This window comes from Oncorhynchus clarkii, chromosome 12 (genome assembly GCF_045791955.1).
Source record: "Oncorhynchus clarkii lewisi isolate Uvic-CL-2024 chromosome 12, UVic_Ocla_1.0, whole genome shotgun sequence".
NCBI classification, from domain to species: Eukaryota; Metazoa; Chordata; class Actinopteri; order Salmoniformes; family Salmonidae; genus Oncorhynchus; species Oncorhynchus clarkii.
This window is the reverse complement of record NC_092158.1, coordinates 30,505,094-30,522,501: the sequence shown is the minus strand read 5'-3', so window position 1 is coordinate 30,522,501 and position 17,408 is coordinate 30,505,094. Positions and strand designations below refer to the sequence as shown.

The 17,408-nt window shown below is 43.6% G+C and overlaps 1 pseudogene; it reads left to right on the top strand.

Annotated features, from left to right (window-relative positions):
* The first annotated feature begins 801 nt into the window (after positions 1 to 801).
* Positions 802 to 17,260, top strand: LOC139422442 (NLR family CARD domain-containing protein 3-like; annotated as a pseudogene).
* Positions 17,261 to 17,408: the final 148 nt, after the last annotated feature.

Here is a 17,408-nt window from a genome sequence, read left to right as displayed (position 1 = left end):
CGTTTAGCAATCGAAAAAAAACTGTAAAGTAGCAGGCCAGTAACTGGCAGGTTGCCAGTTTGAATCCTAGGGCTGGGGTTACTCAACATTCAAGTGTGGTTCACCAAACTACCAAACTACCTCTGTTACAGTTCTAGACCCATCTGGGCACAGACTGGATTCTAGCCCAGGTGTCTCTAACCCGGTCAACCACAAACTCTCAAGCAAAGTTACTCATCATCATACACATCCTGTTGTGTGTATGGTGTGTCAGGGATTAGGTACTGTGATAGCAAATAGACCAATTCCAGTTGAACAATGCTAAAGCCAGGATTCAATTCGGACTGTGGAAGATCCGCAATGTAGCGTTTACTTTGAAAGCGATATTCACAACAGGGGTAACATTGCCTTTAAATGGTGCATAGACGAAAAGGGGCGATCAGATTCAGTCCCGGCCGGAGTAAAGATGTATTCAATTGTGTGTGTGTGTGTGTGTGTGTGTGTGTGTGTGTGTGTGTGTGTGTGTGTGTGTGTGTGTGTGTGTGTGTGTGTGTGTGTGTGTGTGTGTGTGTGTGTGTTTTGTGAGCATGTGTGTGGTTTGGTACATTTTTACATTTGACATTTTAGAAATTTAGCAGACACTCTTATCCAGAGCGAATTACAGTTAGTGTATTAATCTTATGAGAGCTAGGTGGAACAACCACATATCACAGTCATAGTAAGTATTTTTTTCTCAATAAAGTAGCTATCAGCAAAGTCAGTAATTAGTTAGAATTTGACAGGGGGGTGAGGGGGTGTAAGAGTTTAAGAGGTTTTTGAAAGATGGGCAGGGACTTCAGGGGGAAACTGATTCCACCATCGGGGTGCCAGAACAGAGAAGTCCTTAGACTGGCCAAGAGACCAGAGGTGGTAAAACGGAGTGCTAGGGTTGGGGTGTAGGGTTTGAGCATAGCCTAAAGGTACGGAGGGGAAGGTCCTCTTGCTGCTCCGTAGGCAAGTACCATGGTCTTTGAATGGATGCGAGCTTCGACTGGAAGCCAGTGGAGTGTGCAGAGGAGCGGGGTGACATGGGAGAACTTGGGAAGGTTGAACACCAGACGGGCTGCAGCATTCTGGATAAGTTGCAGGGGTTTGATGGCACAAGCGGTGAGCCCAGCCAGTAGCGAGTTGCAGTAGGCCAGATGGGAGATGACAATGACAAGTGCCTGAATTAGAACCTGAACCACTCCCTGTGTGAGGTAGGGTCATACTCTAAGGATGTTTTGGAGCATGAACCTGCAGGAGTGAGTCACTGCTTTAATGTTTGAATGACAGGGTGTTGCCCAGGTTGATGCCCCAAAAAATGTTGCACTCTGGGAGGGGACACCTTGGAGTTGTCAACTGTAATGGAGAGGTCTTGGAGCGGGCAGGGCTTCCCTGAGACAGAACAGCTCTGTCTTGTCGAGGTTAAACTTGAGGTAGTGGGCCGACATCCAAGCTGAGATATCTGCCAGGCATGCAGAGATGCATGTCACCACCTGGGTGTCAGAAGGCGGGAAGGAGAAAACTAATTGAGTGTCATTTGCATAGCAATGATTGGAGAGACCATGTGAGGATATGACAGAGCCAAGTGACTTGGTGTATAGAAGGGGAGAGGGCCTAGATAAGATGCAGGGATTTGCATTTAAATCTTGGTGGGGAAAACATAAATAAATAGGATGCATGCCATCAAAGCCTCTACACAACACAACACTAAACAATACATTAATTGCACTATAACGGTGACAAACGGTGTCCACAAATTGTTAGGGCCTACACAAAGCTGTCCCAACAGCAGTCCCAACATCTTACCATTGCTACACCTGGCTATCAGCGGCGCCTTGTCTGGCAGCAATACAGTTCATTCAGCCACATTTACTATCGTTTTCAAAAACATAGCTGATATGGCTGACTTGCTTCAATAAATGTGGTTTCTAATGGCAATTGAGATGTACAAACTAAGCCATAAGGGGACGACAAGTGGATAAGAGGCAATCCGTAATTTCTAGGATGGACGTAGTCAATATAACTATTTGTTTAGCACTTTTGAAATGTACAGCGACAGAATTCAGAACATGGGCCGTTCTTACAGTGTTCTACCTGTACACCAAGTCAGAACCGTAGGATACATAAAGGGGGCAGACAATGAAATCTCTTACAAAATGTTATGATTACATTGCTCTAAAACAGGTTATAGGCTACACGTGCACCACCAAGTCAGAACAGTAGGCAAAATTAAGAGGGGTCAAATGACCAAATTATTAGGGTGAGGCACATGGGCTACTAACAGCTTACTACACAAAATACACTTAGTATTGCTTCCTTAGCTACAGTATACAAATCTCGCTGGCATATTACATAATTTATGCAGCTGCATACAATACATTTTTGGACTCACCTTGTTGTGCTGTGCTCACTTGAACAGGAAGGTGACACGGTGTTCTTCGTGGGCAAATTTTGTCATCAAAGTCTGGCATTCTCTGGATTTATGGTGCTAACAAGACAACAAGGAACTCAAGGTTGAATCATGATGATGTAATTGATCTTCAGGTCGTAGCTCTAGGAAGAGTCCAGAGTTCCGATTTACAATTCCGAGTTGGATAACCGTTCAAAACGTATTTTCCAGGCGGAGCTCGTTTTTTCCGGAATTCCCAGTTGTCTTGAACTCACTGAAGTCAAGTTTTCGCAGTTCCGAGTTAACAGTTGTTTTGAGCGTGGCACAAATCAAGCTTCATTGACTGCATGGCTAATGATGAATGTTTATCATTTTGAACTTGGAAAACAGACACTTAATACCAGATTTGGGACCATACAGCCATGCCACTGAATAGCAGGCTAGTAATTGCTTTGCAATGCTTACAGATAGCCACTGTCACTGATTCCTTCCAACCCACTCATTGTTGAATTTGCGATTTCCAACTCGTTGTGTAATGTTTATGTCCAATGGCCAATGTGCACTGAAACATTTTATCTATAATTTCTCTTCATTATTTCTCTTCATATGACATGGGTTAAAAAGGATTTGCCAGTAGATTGTCGACTTGATTAATGATGATGAATGCTAGCTAAGATTTTGAAAGTATGACGTTGACATGATCAGTCCAATCAAAGCTACTGTAGATATAACGTGAATTGATGTCATTTTATCTGTGGCCAAAGACCATGAGCCTTCTTGGATGGGGACTTCTAATGTAACTCTATGGCAGCACCAAAGGGGCTCGAATTTTCTGGGTCTACCCTTAGACTTGGCGGTGACGTACTGTCCCCACGAGTGACTGAACACTGAGCTAATCATGGAGCAACTAGAGAACATTACTAACACCTACGCTCCGTATTTTCCGCTGGCTGCCCCACCACCACAGAAAGCACTGAGCTAGACTGAAACACCTGCATTTTGGAGCTGCCTTACTCAAGAAAGCAAAAAAGAGGCCATGTTTGTATGCGGCTTTATTAACTCAGTGATTTATTTCTTTTTTTACATTGTTTGCAAACTGATATGTGACACTGATGTGTGTACATTTCAATGTGTGCTTGTGAGTGTCTCGTGTGAGTATTCCTGTATGATGTGCATGAGTTTGCTTGTGTTGTAATTGGCAGTGGGTGGTAGTATGTGCATCAAATTGAGGAAAGTAGTACATCAAAATATTGATTTTGGTATGTTATTACATGATTGGTTGAAGTTATAACAATATTCATCAAAAAAAGTTGTTACTCATCAGTTCATGTAATAACCACCCATTAATGTAATATTACATTTAGCAGAAAACATTATTATGTTAACCGTTCAACATTTTATTACGTTAAGCCGGGATGCTATTACATTTTTTATTTATATTTAACATTTATTTAACTAGGAAAGTAAGTTAAGAACAAATTCTGATTTACAATGACGGCCTGCCCCGGCCAAACCCTAACGCTGGACCAATTGTGTGCTGCCCTACCGGTTTTATTTCATAACAAATCTAAATGTTAATACAAAGATAAAAGTTATTTCAGAAACTTGTGTTATTACATTAACCGTTGTTACAGGCTCATGTCTGGAGGGAGAAATCATATTTTTGCTGGTGTCAGCATTCTTTAATTTTCATTCATTTTTATACATTTTTGGGGAGTAGAAAAATGACCAGAACAGACTTTATGAGAGTCTACAAAATTAACACATACAAGGTTATGACATTTACATTTTTAGTTAAAGCAGGGTGTTGGTGAACTGGTAGAGTTGACCAACAGTCTAAAGCACATATGTCAGAGTCAAGGCCCGCGGGCCACATCCGGCCCGCAAGAAGGTTTTTTACGGCCCCTGGGATGATCTTGATTTATTATTAGAACCGGCCCGCAGCAAGCCGGCAGCCCGCAGATCTTTTACACGCACCAATACTACATTTCCCACAATGCAAAGGTGACGCACCGAGCAGTAGGCTGCTTCATTTCAATATTTATTGGCACAGCAGTCGTCAGCATCACAGTAAAATTAACTTTCAGATACCCATCAAAAATGGCAAAACGGAAGGTGGATACTGAGAACCGGGGGTTTCAAACAAGGTGGGAGTCGGAGTATATGTTCACGAAGGTAGCTGGAAAACCTGTGTGTCTTCTGTGTGGAGAAAGTGTGGCGGTACTGAAAGAGTATAATCTGAGACGACATTATGAAACGAAACACGCGGACAAAAACAAGAATATGGACATGGAACAAAGGCTACAAAAGGCAGAGGAATTAAAACGAGGCCTCAAATCTCGACAGGCTCTGTTCAAAAAAGCCAAATCACAAGGCCAGGCTGCTGTCAAGGCCAGTTTTATTTTGGCAGAAGAGATCGCTAAATCAGCCCGGCCATTTACGGAGGGGGATTTCATCAAAAACTGCATGATTAAAGTTTGTGACGAAGTTTGCCCAGAAAAAAGGCAACTCTTTTTAAATGTGAGTCTGAGCAGAAACACCATTGCCGAGAGAGTAGACCAGTTGTCCATCAATCTAAAAGAGCAGCTTGTGAAAAAGGGAAAAGATTTTATTGCATATTCCTTGGCTGTGGATGAGAGCACCGACATTTCTGACATTGCCCAGTTGTCAATTTTCATCCGCGGAGTGGACTCCAACCTAAGCGTGACAGAGGAGTTTTTGGCTTTACGTCCTATGCATGGCACAACTACGGGGCATGATTTGTATGAAGAGGTGTCAAGATGTGTAAATGAGATGGAGCTGCCTTGGGAAAAACTCGTGGGTTTGACAACCGACGGAGCACCTGCGATGTGTGGACACAGGAGCGGACTGGTGGCGAAGATACGGGAAAAGATGCAAGAGGAAAATGCGACAGGTGAGCTGACAGCTTATCATTGTATCATACACCAGGAAGCGTTGTGCGGTAAAGCCTTGAAAATGGAGCATGTAATGAGCATCATCACGCGCACAGTTAACTTTATCAGAGCCAAAGGTTTGAATCACCGCCAGTTCAAGGCATTTCTGACGGAGTTAGAAACGGAGCATGGTGATTTGCCTTATCACACAGAGGTGCGATGGCTAAGCCAGGGAAAGGTGCTTCAAAGATGTTTCGAGCTTCGTGAGGAGATTTGTCTGTTCTTGGACAGCAAAGGGAAAGACACAACACAACTCCGAGACGAAATGTTTCTGTGTGAAATGGCTTTTCTGTGTGACATTACGAGTCATCTGAATGCAATAAACTTGCAGCTGCAGGGTCGGGATCGTGTCATCTCTGATATGTACAGTACAGTGAAGGCATTTAAAACCAAACTGACTCTGTGGGAGACGCAGATGCGGAAAGAAAATTTGAGCCACTTTCCCAGCTGCCAGACCATGAAAGAGAAGCTCTCTACCAGTGCGTTCCCGAGCACACAGTTGGCTGATAAAATAGGTATGCTTGCCGCTGACTTTCGACGCCGATTTGCTGACTTTGAAGCACAAAAAAGCAGGTTGGAACTGCTCGGTAACCCATTTGCTGTTGACGTGGAAAGCTCACCACCAAACCTCCAAATGGAGTTGATTGACCTCCAATGCAATGATGCACTGAGGGCAAAATATGCTGCAGTGGGTGCTGCGGAGTTCGCCCGTTTCCTCCCCGGCACAATGCCCCAGCTGCGCATCCAGGCTGCTCAAACGTTGTCTATGTTTGGCAGCACATACCTGTGTGAACAACTGTTTTCTTTGATGAACCTGAACAAAACATCACACAGAAGTCGACTTACTGCTGAACACCTCCACTCAATTCTGAGGATTTCTTCAGCTCAGAGCCTTACCCCGAACATTGATGAACTTGTGGAAAAGATGGGACACCACCAAGTATCACCCTCAACCTCAAACAAGTGAACATTACTGTGCAATCACATATTTAGAGTTTTTACTCAGTTCAAGTTTAAAAGTTAAAATTTAATATTTGTTTTCACTGCATGTTACTTCTCCTTAAACAAAGTGTTGTTTTTGATTAATAGATTTTTGCACTTTATTTTTTTGTATTTCAATCCAATTATATTTTAAAAATATTTCAGTTGAGTGGATGATAGAAAATTGCTATTATTGTTTTTTCTTTGAAGTAAATTTAGCCCACTTTTGCTAAAATAGAAAATATAGTCTACTGATGGTGCCTTGAATACCGGTTTCTTTCATTTAATGTTCATGTTATGGGGATATTTATATAAAGGAAATTTGTCTTTTGTGTCTGTTGAAAATTAAAGATTACTGACAGAGCCATAAGAAAATATTGCTTTATTTATCTGATCATATTGTAATATATTTGTTAGGTTTTCAGTAGGTTCAATTAGGTTCACTAGACTATATGCGTCATTTAAAATTTTTTCAATGAACATTCGAACAGTCCGGCCCTCGTCTTGTAGCTGATTTTTTTATTTGGCCCTCCGTCCATTTGACTTTGACACCCCTGGTCTAAAGTAATACAGAATTTCATGCCCTGATCTGTTTCACCTGTCTTTGTTATTGTCTCCACCCACCTCCAGGTGTCACCCATTTTCCCCATTAGTCCCTGAGTATTTATTCCCGTGTTCCCTGTTTGTCTGTTGGCAGTTTGCCTTGTCAAATCAACCAGTGTTTTTCTGTGCGCATGCTTTGTCTTATCACGCTTTTGCTAGTCCTCCCCGTTTTTGTTTTATCTTTTCCTGCGTTGACTCTGAACCCGCCTGCCTGACCATTTTGCCTGCCCTGACCTCGAGCCTGCCTGCCACTCTGTACCTCCTGGGCTGCATCTGGGTCTGGGATTGGGTTAGGGTTAGGCTTAAATCCGATTTTAAGATAAACTTGGGTTTATGACTTTGTGGCTGTGGTAACTAGTGGCGACCCTAGGCTACAATTGACAGGGCACCGATTGTCACCTTCCTCTGTTCTTCAATCTTCAGTGATGCGCGTGGAGGAGTCTGTGCGGCTCGGATAGGTCCAGTCTTCGCTGGTAAACTATGAAATTGATTCAGACTACATTTTGTATCTCGAAGATCTAACCAAAGACAGCACAGTATGAAGATAGGCTAAAACTGCTTCTCCAATAGATCCCAGATCATACTTGTCGGCGACGTCATGGCAACGTTGGTTGGAAAGTTTGTAGATTCACGTCATCGGGTCGTCTCGCGCCAAACTGCGCATGTGTATGTCATCAAATCAAATGCACTCCTTTGATATAAAGTTGTTTTTAACGAAAATGAAAACGTGTCAGTTTGTCACTTTCACAAGGTTTGCGTAATAGCATGTTCAACTACTTAAGACATTGACTCGAATCTAGATTGTGCCTTTAGCTTTCGAGAAAAGTGAAAAAATATTATTTCTCAAACCCCGGCCTGCGTTCCCGGAAGTCTTGCGATGTTGCGTCTCTGGGTTTAGAAACGCTGTGGTCTAACCTTCGGCGGTCTCTTTAAATACGACCAGTGAGAACATGGAAGTAGGAGCAGGGTTGCCATGTCGCCGTTTTCCCAAAATTGGGCTACTTTGAAAACGATGCCACAGGTAAAAACATTTGTCACGGGTTGCTGGTTTTTCTTAGCCAACTTATGCTTGATCCGAAAATGTGGTCTTTTATTTCACCTTTATTTAACCTGGTAGGCTAGTTGAGAACAAGTTTTCATTTGCAACTGCGACCTGGCCAAGATAAAGCATAGCAGTGTGAACAGACAACAGAGTTACACATGGAGTAAACAATTAACAAGTCAATAACACAGTAGAAAAAAAAGTGTGACGCAATTGCGCTCAGTACTGCATCACCATGCTCAGCCCAAATTTTGTAGAAATGTGGAGGGCTCCCTATGGCTCTGCGTTGGTATGATCGGTTGACGGTAGGTAGGGTCGGGAGGTCCTGTATGAAAACAGTGACTTCCTTAATTAACTTCCATCACAATAGCTCTGCACTACTCCTTTAAGAGCGGAGGTATGAATGCCCTGCCTTCGACAGAGGCCGTATCACCGTAAATGCTGCACGGCCAATGCAGACGGCAGATTGACCATGTAGCGCCTTTAAATTTCACCATGGCATTTCTCTTAAATAAATCTAAGTTATTCACTGTGACATGCTGCTGCTGACTATCAGGCAGTGAGCAGGCTGTTACCGAGGGAGTGGTGGGAAGGGTCAGGGCCGGGAGTTTATGCGTGTGTTGAGAGCACTGGTTGAGAGAGTACTGCAGCAGACAGCTGAGTCACGGAGATCAGCTCACAAGTCGTGACATTTTTTTTAACCAGTTGTATGTAGACTATTTATATTGTTCATTATGGAGACATATATTACCAACCCTTTTTATTTAAAAGATATTAACGCGCTAGAACTGATATAAAGGCGACAAAGCACTGGAAAACGACATTCAGCATACTAGAGCGCTTTAAGATACATTTGCTCAGAGGTAGCTTAATAAAATAAACTGCATTCTAATGTCGATTTGCCTATTGAAATAGCAAGTCAATCTCGCAAGTAGGCCATTTAGAACGGGTTGTACTCTTAAGGATCCGCCCCTTTTTTAAATTTTCGCCTAAAATTACATCTGAAATGACACCAAAATCGGACTGCCTGTAGCTCGGGCCCTGAAGCAAGGATATGCATATTCTTGGTACCATTTGAAACGAAACAATTTTTTAAGTTTGTGGAAATGTATAAGGAATGAATGACAATATAACACAATAGATATGGTAAAAGATAATACAAAGAAAAAAACGATCGTTCTTTTGTAATTTTTTGTACCATCATTTTGAAATGCAAGCGAAAGGCCATCATGTATTATTCCAGCCCAGGTGCAATTTAGATTTTGGCCACTAGATGACAGCAGTGTATGTGCAAAGTTTGACTGATCCAATGAAACATTGTAATTCTGTAAAAAAATAATAATAAGACTGCCCGAATGTGCCTAATTTGTTTATTAATAACTTTTCCTGTTCACAATTGTGCACTTTCCTCAAACAATAGCATGGTATTCGTTCACCGTAAAAGCTACTGTAAATTGGACAGTGCAGTTAGATTAACAAGAATTTAATCTTTCTGCCAATATCAGATATGTCTTTGTCCTGGGAAATGTTCTTGCTACTTACAAGTTCATGCAAATCGCATTAGGCTACGTTAGCTCAACCGTCCCATGGAAGGGACACCGATTCTGAAAAAGTAAAACATTAACATCTGGCACGTGGTAATGGCACAATTGCCAGAAAATAACTTAGCATTTGTTTTTTGAGGTTGAGGTTCTCTGTCCAACTTTCAAAACGTGTATTTTTACTGCTCTAATTACATTGGTAACCCATTTATAATATCAATAAGGCACCTCAGGAGTTTGTGGTAGGCCTATATATATACAGTGCCTTGCGAAAGTATTCGGCCCCCTTGAACTTTGCGACCTTTTGCCACATTTCAGGCTTCAAACATAAAGATATAAAACTGTATTTTTTTGTGAAAAATCAACAACAAGTGGGACACAATCATGAAGTGGAACGACATTTATTGGATATTTCAAACTTTTTTAACAAATCAAAAACTGAAAAATTGGGCGTGCAAAATTATTCAGCCCACTTAAGTTAATACTTTGTAGCGCCACCTTTTGCTGCGATTACAGCTGTAAGTCGCTTGGGGTATGTCTATCAGTTTTGCACATCGAGAGACTGACATTTTTTCCCATTCCTCCTTGCAAAACAGCTCGAGCTCAGTGAGGTTGGATGGAGAGCATTTGTGAACAGCAGTTTTCAGTTCTTTCCACAGATTCTCGATTGGATTCAGGTCTGGACTTTGACTTGGCCATTCTAACACCTGGATATGTTTATTTTTGAACCATTCCATTGTAGATTTTGCTTTATGTTTTGGATCATTGTCTTGTTGGAAGACAAATCTCCGTCCCAGTCTCAGGTCTTTTGCAGACTCCATCAGGTTTTCTTCCAGAATGGTCCTGTATTTGGCTCCATCCATCTTCCCATCAATTTTAACCATCTTCCCTGTCCCTGCTGAAGAAAAGCAGGCCCAAACCATGATGCTGCCACCACCATGTTTGACAGTGGGAATGGTGTGTTCAGGGTGATGAGCTGTGTTGCTTTTACGCCAAACATAACGTTTTGCATTGTTGCCAAAAAGTTCAATTTTGGTTTCATCTGACCAGAGCACCTTCTTCCACATGTTTGGTGTGTCTCCCAGGTGGCTTGTGGCAAACTTTAAACAACACTTTTTATGGATATCTTTAAGAAATGGCTTTCTTCTTGCCACTCTTCCATAAAGGCCAGATTTGTGCAATATACGACTGATTGTTGTCCTATGGACAGAGTCTCCCACCTCAGCTGTAGATCTCTGCAGTTCATCCAGAGTGATCATGGGCCTCTTGGCTGCATCTCTGATCAGTCTTCTCCTTGTATGAGCTGAAAGTTTAGAGGGACGGCCAGGTCTTGGTAGATTTGCAGTGGTCTGATACTCCTTCCATTTCAACATTTTCGCTTGCACAGTGCTCCTTGGGATGTTTAAAGCTTGGGAAATCTTTTTGTATCCAAATCCGGCTTTAAACTTCTTCACAACAGTATCTCGGACCTGCCTGGTGTGTTCCTTGTTCTTCATGATGCTCTCTGCGCTTTTAACGGACCTCTGAGACTATCACAGTGCAGGTGCATTTATACGGAGACTTGATTACACACAGGTGGATTGTATTTATCATCATTAGTCATTTAGGTCAACATTGGATCATTCAGAGATCCTCACTGAACTTCTGGAGAGAGTTTGCTGCATTGAAAGTAAAGGGGCTGAATAATTTTGCACGCCCAATTTTTCAGTTTTTGATTTGTTAAAAAAGTTTGAAATGTCCAATAAATGTCGTTCCACTTCATGATTGTGTCCCACATGTTGTTGAGTCTTCACAAAAAAATACAGTTTTATATCTTTATGTTTGAAGCCTGAAATATGGCAAAAGGTCACAAAGTTAAAGGGGGCCGAATACTTTCGCAAGGCACTGTATATAGTGCATTCAGAATATTTTCAGACTTTGTCTTTTTCCAAATTTTGTTACGTTACAGCCTTATTCAAAAATGTATTTAAAAAAAATCCCTTATCAATCTACACACAATAACCCATAATGACAAAGCAAAAACAGGTTTTTTGAGATGTTTGCAAATGTATACATTTTTTTAAACTAAAACATTATATTTACATAACTATTCAGACCCTTTACTCAGTACTTTGTTGAAGCATCTTTGACAGCGATTACAGCCTTGAGTCTTCTTGGGTATGACGCTACAAGCTTGGCACATCTGTATTTGGGGCGTTTCTCCCATTCTTCTCTGCAGATCCTATCAAGCTGATGGGGAGGGTCACTGCACAACTATTATCAGGTCTCTCCAGAGATATTCGATTGGGTTCAATTCCGGGCTCTGGTTGGGCCACTCAAGGACATTCAGAGACTACTCCAGAAGCCACTCCTGCGTTGTCTTGGTCGTTGTCCTGTTGGAAGGTGAACCTTCGCCCCAGTCTGTGGTCCTGAACGCTCTGGAGAAGGTTTTCATCAAGGATCTCTCTGTACTTTGCTCTGTTCATCCTTCCCTCGATCCTGACTAGTCTCTCAGTCCCTGGCGCTGAAAAACATATCCATAGCATGATGCTGCCACCACCATGCTTCACCGTAGGGATGGTGCCAGGTTTCCTCCAGATGTGACGCTTGGCATTCAGGCCAAAGAGTTCAATCTTGGTTTTATCAGATCAGATAATCTTGTTTCTTATGGTCTGAGTCCTTTAGGTGCTGTCGCGCTTTTTACTGAGGAGTGGCTTCCAACTGGCCATTCTACCATAAAGGCCTGATTGGTGGAGTGCTGCAGAGTTGGTTGTCCTTCTGGAAGTTTCTCCCAGCTCCACAGAGGAAATCAGGAGCTCTGTCAGAGTGACCATCGGGCTCTTGGTCACCTCCCTGAGCAAGGCCCTTCTCCCCCGATTGTTCAGTTTTGCCAGGCGGCCAGCTCTAGGAAGAGTCTTGGAGGTTCCAACCTTCTTCCATTTAAGTGTGATGGAGGCCAATGTGTTCTTGGGGACCTTCAATGCTGCAGACATGTTTTGCTACCCTTCCTGAGATCTGTGCCTCGACACAATCCTGTCTTGGGGCTCAATTTCTTCGACCTCGTGGCTTGGTTTTTGCTCTGTAACGTAGCAAAATGTGGGAAAAGGGAAGGGGTCTGAATACTTTCTGAATGCACTGTACCACGGCTAAGGGCTGTGACCTAAGAACAACAATTAGCCATGGTATATTGGCCATATACCACACCTCCTCAGGCCTTGTTGCTTAATCATAGCAGTCAAAACAAGTTAACTCGACATCCATTGACGGAAAATTATCTGGCGAGTTAAGGGCAAATTATATTTTCTCTTGCAACATATTTTTAATTTTTAACCTCTCAATCATTACTATTTTGATGGAAAACCAAATTTAGCTTCTTAGCCTATGTCGTTAGAAATTACTTAGATTTCCTTCTTAAAATGCTTGACAACCTTATGGATAAAGGGTTCATAAAATAAATGTGGCAGCTCCTCTCTTGCTGCGAAAACACAATGTTGGGCTAGTTTTCAGGCTTCGTGAGCGGGTTTTGATAGATCATTGAGCTAGAAATTTCAACTGGACTTGGCAACCCTGAGTAGGAGGCATCTTTGAAAGTGAACGTAGCCTATTACAGTTTTGTCTTTGTCGGACCTAAATCTTTGTACGGCCTTGTCTCTAGTCTAGACAAATATGTAGAATTTGAACTGTGACATTTGAGTTATTATTTTTGTCCCTAGTGTTGTGTTATGTGTATTTTGAATGAATAAATATGATGTTTTAGTCAATTGAATCGGTTTAAGTGAGACAAAAAGTGCATTTAGTAGCAGAGAGGTTTCCAAACAAGCTCAAGCTGAAACAGAAAACGTCGGTATTTCTGAATTTCTTCATGGTAAGAGAGGCCTACACGCAAGTAGCAACAAGTCTGTCATTTACATGCATTTCATCTATCGTCAATATTTAACCTTCATCTACAGGTGTGTTTATTTATTTTTTTACAACCACAGGTGTGTGCTGTCTGGCACTGGTCAAGTAGCCATTGACTTCAGACTTTGAACTGTGACCCTGAACCTGTACTCCTGAGGTTCTCCAGGATGGTAGGGTGAAGGGCTGACATGATGGAACATGATTGAGGGGCACAATATCAGATGTCACTTTTCCATTTGGAGAGGGGGTGTCTGGCTGAGGAAGAAGTAGTATCTTAGTGTCTGATGAGGGAGAGGAGGCTTTCTATGTGCCTGAAAGGAGACCCGACCTGGGCAATGGCCCGAGACCCATGTACACGGCGCATGTCACGTGTCCACAGTAATGTTTCCTGTTTGATGATCCTTTCATCATCCATCCTCAATCATTGATATTTAGTGTGTGTTTAGTAGGCATGATGTGAAAAGGGCTCGATCATTGTCCATGTGATGTTCTATGTACAGAGTCCAGCAGCAAAGAACAGAGTCTTACTCCAGCTGCTACTCTGTGGACAGTTGACTGTGAGACCAGAAACAGGAAGTAAGAACAGTCCTCCATGTTTGATCAGTCACAGACAGGATGCAAACTATGTTTAAGTGTGTTTTTATGGTTTAATTATGTATATGTTTATGTGAGTATTTGTTCCTGGGTTTAGTGGGAATATAATGTGGATGTATGTCCATTTGTTTACAAAATGGTCATATCTATGTTTAGGCTCATGCACCAGTATGTGTAGTAGTTTCATCTCCCACTACCTCTCTAGGTCTCAAAGTTTCTTGCAGTGGAACTTCCTCCAAGACCAGAGCTGATCAAAAACCCAGATGAGAAGAGGCACCCTGCCCTGACTGTAGATTTCACCTTCAAGGTAGGCTGATGTACTGTATGTTCAGGCACAAATGTCAATAAGAATTGAGTTGATGAGTTAGAGAATTGCTCTTCTTTTCTCTTCATTTTATTTCGTTCTGTGGTTCCCAGGCCACCAGGAAGACACTGGGGAAGGATGATCTGAGGAAGTTTAAGATCCTGCTGTGGAAGCGTTACCCAGAGTTGTTGTTCAGTGCTCCTCCCCAGGGCATGGACATGGTGACTTGGTGGACAGGCTGCTGGAGTATTATGACCTAGAAGTGGCCCTGCAGCTCACCAAGGCCCTGTCGAAGGACATGGGCCTCAAGCGCCTGGCTGACTTCCCCAGGGACGTTTGCAAAAGAAGTATGCACATCTTTATTTTATTTGATGAATGTAATATACACTGAGCAAAAATATCAACGCAACATGTAAAGTGTTGGTGTCATGTTTTATAAGCTGAAATAAAATATCCCGGAAATGTTCCATACGCAAAAAAAAGCTTATTTCTCTCAGATATTGTACACAAATTGGTTTACATCCCTGTCAGTGAGCATTTTGCCTTTGCCAAGATAATCCATCTACCTGACAAGTGTCGCATATCAAGAAGCTGAATGAACAGCATGATCATCACACAGGTGCACTTTGTGCTGTGGACCATAAAAGGCACAACATAATGCCACAGATGTCTCAAGTTGAGGGAGCGGGCAATTGGCATGTTGACTGCAGAAATATCCACCAGAGCTGCGGCCAGAGAATTTAATGTTTATTTATCTACCATAAACCGCCTCCAACGTCATTTTAGAGAATTTGGCTGTACGTCCAATCGGCCTCACAACCGCAGACACCTTGTATGGCATCCTGTGGGCGAGCGATTTGTGGTTGTCAACATTCTGAACAGAGTGCCCCATGGTGGCAGTGGGGTTGTGGTATGGGCAGGCATAAGCTACGGACAACGAACACAATTACATTTTATCGATGGCAATTTGAATGCCCAGAGATACCGTGACGAGATCCTGAAGCCCATTGTTGTGCCATTCATCCGCCGCCATCACGTTTGAGCATGATAATGCACGGCCCCATGTCATAAGGATCTGTACACCCTTCCTGGAAGCTGAAAATGTCCCAGTTCTTCCATGACCTGCATACTCACCAGACATGTCACCTATTGAGCATGTTTGGGATGCTCTGGGTTGACGTGTACAACAGTGTGTTCCAGTTCCCGCTAATATCCAGCAACTTCGCACAGCCATCGAAGAGGAGAGGGACAACATTCCACAGGCCACAATCAGCAGCCGGATCACCTCTATGCAAAGGAGATGTGTCGTGCTGCATGAGGAACATTTTGGTCACACCAGATACTGACTGGTTTTCTGATCCACGCCTCTACCTTTTTTTACGGTATCTGTGACCAACAGATGCATGCATATCTGTATTTGAAATGGCCATTGAACAGGAGAAATATACTAGATTGTGCCTTTATTCTCCTTTCCCCCTATTTTCTCTGTGCAGATGAGGTGCATTATGAGCTGAGACACACTCTGCTGAGGAAGTTGAGCAGTATACACGAGGGCTTTGCCCAGCAGGGAGAGCATAAGGCCTTTGACAGTATCTATAATGATCTCTACATAACAGACGAAGGCAACGCTGGGCCTAATATCCAGCACGATGTCCGAAAGATTGACAAGTTGTCCACCAATCACAAGGAGAATCTGATCACCTGCAGGCAAATATTTGACCCCAATATGATCTATGAGAAGCATGTCAGGTCTGTAGTCACCAATGGCATCGCCGGGGTGGGGAAGTCTGTGGCTGTGCAGAAGTTCATTATGGACTGGGCTGAGGAGCGGAAGCACAAGCATGTCTACTTCCTGTTCCCACTGCCCTCCCTTCAAAGAGCTCAACCTCATGCTGGACCTAAAGACCTGCCTCCTGGAGATCATCCACGCCCTCTACCCTGAGACCAAGGTGCTGCCCACATTCGAGTGCGGCGACGGCAAGGTCATGTTCGTCTGTGACGGGCTGGACGGGTATGCATGTCCCCTGGACTTTCACCGCACAGACTTGGTGTGATAGCACCGAGCTGGCCATGATGCATGTGGTGCTGACCAACCTGATCAGGGGCAACCTGCTCCCCTCCTCCTTCTGGATCATCTCCCGCCCACTCACCTCTAGTCTCCTGCCCCCAGAAGCTGTGTACCAGGTGTTGGAGGTGCTTGGCTTCACTGACGAACAGAAGGAGTACTTCAGGAGGAGATTTGAGGACCTGGCGCAGGCTGATACGGTGATCGCCCACCTGACCTCCTGCAGGACCCTCCACATCATGTGCCATCTGCCCATGTTCTGCTGGGTGGTGTGCGGACTATTCCAGCGCACGTTCAGGGAGAAGGGGCCGGATGTAGAGCTGCCCAAGGGGCTGACCCTGATGTACACCCACTTGCTCTTGGTGCACCTGCATGTGCGTGGAGCCAGGGGCTCGGCCTCTCACACCCCAGAAGAGGAGAGGGACTTTCTGATGAAGCTGGGCAAGCTGGCCTTCACAATGCTCGAGAAGAACCAGATGGTCATTGGCAAGGCCACCTGGAATGACTGTGGGGTGGAGGTCGCTGAGGCTGTCACTAAGAGTGGCCTGTGCATTGAGTTCCTGATTGAGCAGTTTGTCATGTACCATGAGAAGGTCCAGACCTTCATCCACCCCACCATCCAGGAATACCCGGCTGCCCTCTATGTGTTCCTCATCTGGAGGTGCACAGGGAAGAACATCCTGGAGCAGCCGCTGAAAAGCATGTTCAAGAACCCCAGTCTGCAGTGCCATAGAGAGGAGCCTGCAGAGCCCCGATGGAAACCTGGACGTCTACCTGCGCTTCCTCTTGAGCATAGCCCTGAATGCCAATCAGAGCTGCTGCAACGCTTCCTACCCAATAAGAGCAAGTGCTCGTCAGTCTCTGAGGACAGCCTCCATCATCAAAAAGAAGAACCATCACCCTGACAGAACGTCAACCTGCAGTGCTGTCTAAAATTGCTAGGGGTTGGTGCTGAAGCTCACAGCCACAGCCGCTCTAACTTTGTGAATAACCACTGACTGGTAATACTCTAATGACAGTATTTATAAAGACAAAGAGTGTTGTTAAGGGAAT